Below are 6000 nucleotides of genomic sequence, written 5' to 3'. Positions count from 1 at the left end.
ATGTAGCATGTTTCGAGGAAGTAACTTAAGAATAATGTTGGAATAATATGAAAGTTTAGGTCTTTCATAAATACGAAAGTTGGGGTCTTTCACATTTGCTCGAACATGGTTATACACGTGGTACTATCGATCAAACATTGTTTATAAAGCATGTCGACAAGGACCAGATACTTGTTCAAATATACGTCGACGACATAATTTTTGGATCAACCAGCCAACAACTTTGCAAGGAGTTCGAAAGTGTAATGAAGAAAAGATTTGAAATGAGCTCTTTGGGAGAAATGGCCATGTTTTTGGGGCTTCAGGTTAAACAGAATTCAACCGGCATCCTTATTCATCAGGCCAAGTATGTGGAAGATATTCTTGAGAAGTTCGCACTTCATGATGCTAAATCTGCTTCAACACCGATGGCTGAACGACCCCTCCTGACTCCAGATCCAGAAGGCGAACCCGTAGATCAAACTCTTTATCGATCGATGATCGGATCCCTGATGTATCTTACTGCAAGTCGACCAGACATTATGTTTGCAGTTTGTCAATGCGCACGTTATCAGGCTAATCCTAAACTCTCTCATCTTATTGCTGTTAAAAGAATTTTTTGATATATCAAAGGAAGCCCTAAATTGGGTCTTTGGTATCCGAAGAATTCTGAATTTAATCTTTATGCTTTTACTGACAGCAATTATGGAGGTTGTGAGCTTGACAGGAAATCAACTTCAGGAGGATGTCAATACCTAGGTGACAGACTAGTTTCATGGCAATGCAAGAAGCAGCGCGCACACTGTCTCGACTTCAACAGCAGAGGCGGAATATGTGGCAGCATCAGCTTGTTGTTCTTAAGTTATTTGGATCCAACATCAGCTGTTGGACTACGGTTTGAATTACTTAGAAACCCCTATCTATTGTGATAATGAGGCTGCCATTCAAATTGCTAAGAACCCAGTCCAACACTCTAAAACCAAGCACATCGATATTAAAATTCACTTTATCAGAGACTGTTATGAACGATCTTTAATTCGAATCGAACAAGTCCACACTGATAACAATGTGGCTGACTTGTTCACAAAGCCTTTTAACAAAGCTCGTTTTGATGTGCTTGTGGGATTTTTGAAAATGATACGTTTTGAGGATTAAGTTTTTTTTTTCTTTTTCTTTGTTTGTTTTTATTTTTTATTTTTTATTTTTTTGGTCTTATTAGTCTACTTTCAAATTTTAATAGGTTTGTTCTCAATTTTTGTTAGGTTTATTTAAATTTGCGCATTTTTATTTAAACTCTCAACCATGCACAAATTTAGGGGGAGAAATAAAATCCAAAAACAACAAAAAATTACAAAAACATCCAAAAATATTGTCATTTCAATTCAGCATTTTAATTTTTTTTTAACAACCTCGGTTGTAAGTACTGTGATGGGAAATGATATTTATAAGTGATAAAGGACAACCTGAATCGGCGTAACGTACCTAAGTTGAATCGTCTACGCTCTGTACTCGATGTGCTGGTAGGCGCGAAAGATTTTAAAAAGGGATTTGACTAGGAAAGTTGAACCTAATGAATTTGAGGACTCGACAAATTTTGATCTAGTTAGATCCGTTTAATCTGACATCACGACGCTCGGATAGGTTGAGCACGGAGATAAACATGAGAATCTACTCGTCACATTAATTGAACCCGTACTTGGAACCGTGGCTTAACTTTTCCTCGATGTGCGGATTCTGTCCTTAAATCCGGTTGGATGGGGCGACCGGTAAATTCCGATAAATTAGGTCTGTAGAAAATCACTTTCTTTCTTCCCGTCTGTTAGCCATATGTTGTCTCCTTTGCGCGACTTCCAATCCGACCTGGTACACAACATATGCAACTCTATTTCTCTGTAGGAAATATATATGTGCGTGAAATACATGTGTGAAAAACTTCTCATCTGTTAGCCATATGCTGTCTCCTTTGCGCGACTTCTAATCCGACCTGGTACACAGCATATGCAACCTTCTTCTTCTCAACCCCTCTGAAGTAGTTAGCAATAGAATTCTGTATCCCTTCTCTCTCTGAATGGTTGTCTGCTCACCCGGTGTAAGGAGTACTCTGGAAGTTCTTGATGGCTGGGGCATATCAGGAAGCGGAAAACACGTTCCAGTACACCTAAAAATTGAACTCATACAGATTGTCTGTAGATCTCGCTGCTCAAATTAGGTGGACAACAATATCCGTAGTTGTAGTCAATTAAATGGTCATAAGGTGATTTCACGTAAGATTTAGGAGTTATCATAATTACCAGAAATTTACAATTAGGTATATGCCCGAATCATGTCATTGGTAAAAAGTCCAAAAATGTCACAAATCCTTCGCGCTTAAGTGGACCACAATACTGGCAATCGGTCAGACGAAGATGTGAAGATAAGGGTACCGATAAGTAGAATAAGGCCGTCCAATAACTTTGATCCAAGCATCACAAAAGAAGTGGTAGTTAAAGTGTTTCTTAATTTTCTTTGACGTTAATTTTTATTTTATTTTATTTTTATTTTTATTTTTATTTTTAATTTTATTTTTATTTAATTTTTGCAACTTCAAATTTTATGTTAATTTTATTTTACTTTTATTTTTATTGTTTTATTTAAATTTGTTTTATTTTTCTAGCATTTAAAATTATGGTGTGTTAGTTTTTATTTTAAAAATTAAATTAATCCTCAAAAGTTTTTTAATTAACTGACGAAAAATTGGAAAGACTGGGTAGCTATCAGGCAGGAGGGTAAGAAAGGTAGAAAGGTAAAAAGGTAAAAAAGGGGGTTCACGGCCGGAATCTCCCCACTCAACAGTTTCCGGCCGCAAACTCACTCTCAAAAGCTCTCAAGGTGCTGAAAAATTTATTTTCGATTTTCAGAAAAACGATTACATCATCGTGAAGGTAGCATCGTGTAGATCTCGAATATGTATTTTATTTCACAGTTCACCATCGCATTGTGTGTCAAAATTAAAAAAAACCGAGTCGAGGAGTTTACGGCCGTAAGCATAGGCCGTAAACTCTAAAAATTGATGATTTCGATTCGAAGTTATTTTATTATGATGCTATTTATCTTTATATTCACGACTATATGCTTTTCGTTTATTATTTCAAAGAGAAAGATCGATTTTTAGCCACTTTTCGGAGTAAACATTCATAGGCCGTAAACTCCCAGTTTACGGCCCGTGAATTCGAGTGTAACTGCCCTGGATCGTTTGAAAGATTTCAATGATAACTGCGCATCGATTTTTCAAAGGAATTTCTAGGCTGTAAACTAGAGTTTACGGCCCAAGAACAAATTCTCGATTCAAGCTTATTTTGGTCGTAAACAGGTTGGGTAGCGATTGCGTGGTGCTTTCTCTTAGACCGTGAACCAAAGTTTTTTTTGAAGTGTTCCTTAGGCCGTAAACTAGAGTTTACGGCCCAAGAACCAAAATTGCTAAAAGGTTTCGTTTTTTAAAGGTGAAGGGCAGTAAACATACATCATTAATAAATAAATTTTATTTTGATCATATCTTTATTGTCATATTTTTGGTCAAAATAAATTTTTATTGTTGGTGTCGGTTTCTTACAATTGTGTTTGAGTGCAGAAAAATGGCAAATCTCAAGTTTGCAGACATGCACAATCTGGCAATCGTTCTTGCTGATCCACCTGTCATACATTCCGATATGCTATCAATGGTTCACAAGTTGCGTGAATGTTGTGTTGCATCAGCATTAACAGTCAATCCGGTGATATACCAGAACATTGTTCGTGAATTCTGGGAGACGGCAAGGACGCAGATGGATGATGATGGAAATTTCACGGTTGCGGCAAAGGTGCAAGGATGAGATATCGTGATCAATGAAAGCTTTGTTCGAGAGGCGTTGTTGATTGACGATCAACCTAACTATCCAACGGAGATTGGTATCGAAGACGTTCAGAGAATACTACGACGGATGAGTTATGAGGGAACCTACCCACCAACGTTGAAAAAGCTGCTTCATCCGTATTGGAGATTTCTAGCTCATGTGTTCGTGAGTTGCATATCGGGTAGAAGGAGTGGGGATGATGAAATTTCTCAACGCACAACTGGTGCGTTGGTGTCTTTAGCTGCAGGAATTCATTTCAATTTCACGAAGTTCATCCTAGAGGAATTTGTAATAAACATCCGAGCTTCTACGAGGGATACCTTTCTACAATATCCTCGCTTCATTCAAGTGTTTGTCGAGATGCAGTTTCCTGAGGTTAGAAAGTCGGGAGGCACTTTGGATATGAAATCTTTGGGTCCACACACTGTGGGACTCATTAAGCAAAACAGAAGAGGAAAAGTTGTCTTTCGAGGGCGTTATCCATTGGAGAAATTTGGAAAGTTTACAGAATTAGATGAGACGCCAGTGTCATACGAATCGTCAGAACCGACCTCTTCTGAGAAAACATCTACTGAGGGTTCGACTCCAGCAAACATAGTGATAGATGTGACTGAAGATGATGAAGATTCACCAACTCCGAGAGACCAAAGTGCTTCTAGTCATGAACACGAATCGAATGAAAGACAAGATGAAAGGGAAATGGGTATCGGTGATGATGGACATGATTCATTTGAAGATCTTGATCTTACAGGATTTGATAATGATGATATTGCGGCTTCCTTAGCTAGTAGCGCCAATGTTGTGTCCAATGAGATTTTTGACACAATTTTTCAAAATGTCGATGATGGTGTTTTGCCGACAAATGAGATGAGGAAGTCGAGCGAAACTCTTACTCCAACTTCTGAGCAGATGGTGTCAACTTCGATTTCAATGGAGGTAGTTGTGGGATGTTCCCCTCCCGTGTCTATTTCTCCTACAACTGAGCCATTTGTTAGTGTAATACCTCCACAAGCTGACCAACCTCAATCAAAGAGGAGAAGACTTGATGAAAGACAATCCGAGCTAATTACTAGTTTGGTCAGTGGTCTTCCTACACCACCAATTACTACTGCTACTGCACGACTTTCTGCAACAAAGATGTTTGCAACTGGACCTACTTCAGTTTTTGATGTTGGCGGCCCTTCAGCTCCGCCCGGTTTTCCTGTTCCAAGATTCAATAGGGATGCAACTTCTGAGAGGCTGGCTTTGCACATGGCAGAAGAACAGCTTCGTTCGCCCAGTCCTCAAGGAAATAGCATTTCTATGAACGAAGGGGGTACTCCAGATGATGATCCATCTCTTGCTAGTTTACGAAAGGAGATCTCTGTGCTAAGTCAGAAAAACATAGAGCTTGACATTCAAGTAGCTGAACTTCGTGCTCAGAACATTGAGCTTCGTACTCAAGTGTCTAAGCTTCAGTCAGATAGAATTTATCTTGGCGGACAGCTTGCAGAAGTTAAAAGGGATAAGAAAGTGAAAAATAAGCAGATTTCTGATCTTCAAGAACATTTCAATCTGCTAACTTCGAGCTACTTCGAATTGAAAAAGAAACTAGAGGATGATTTTGGTGAAAAGTATAAAACAAGCATAGAAGAACAAAGAATAAATCTACATGTGCAAGCATATCCAGTAGATGTGCCAACTGGTCAATCATCTGGTTCTGTTGAACGAATTGCAGTTGTTCCTCCTATGGCTTCTCACATTCAAGAGATCATTCGGGAAAATCAAGAAGATGATATTGAAAAGGGAAAGTTGTTATTCAAGAGAAATGCTACTCAGAGCACTTCTAAAGGAGGACCTTTGATCACTGTCACTGATCTTGAAATTGTTCGGTTCAGAGATACCTTTGGGGATCGATCAGGTGTGGCTGCTTGGGGATTTCACGATCCTCTTCGACTTTGGATTATTATTCGCAAGAGTGGTAATTCAGAGTTGTATAAAGATGTTTGTGCTTTTAGTTCGTTGACAAGGGTTGATCTTATGGAGTTATCACAAGCTCCTTTTATCAATCTATTAAACAATCCTCAGGTTTCGCAGTTCAAATTCTTTCTGGATGAGCAAGTCAAGAAGGGTTTTCCAACAATGCCAAATGCTGAGTCAGTCATTCTAGAAC

Source organism: Lactuca serriola, chromosome 2 (genome assembly GCF_051521515.1).
Source record: "Lactuca serriola cultivar US96UC23 chromosome 2, Lser_US96UC23_V15, whole genome shotgun sequence".
NCBI classification, from domain to species: Eukaryota; Viridiplantae; Streptophyta; class Magnoliopsida; order Asterales; family Asteraceae; genus Lactuca; species Lactuca serriola.
This window is presented reverse-complemented; position numbering follows the sequence as displayed.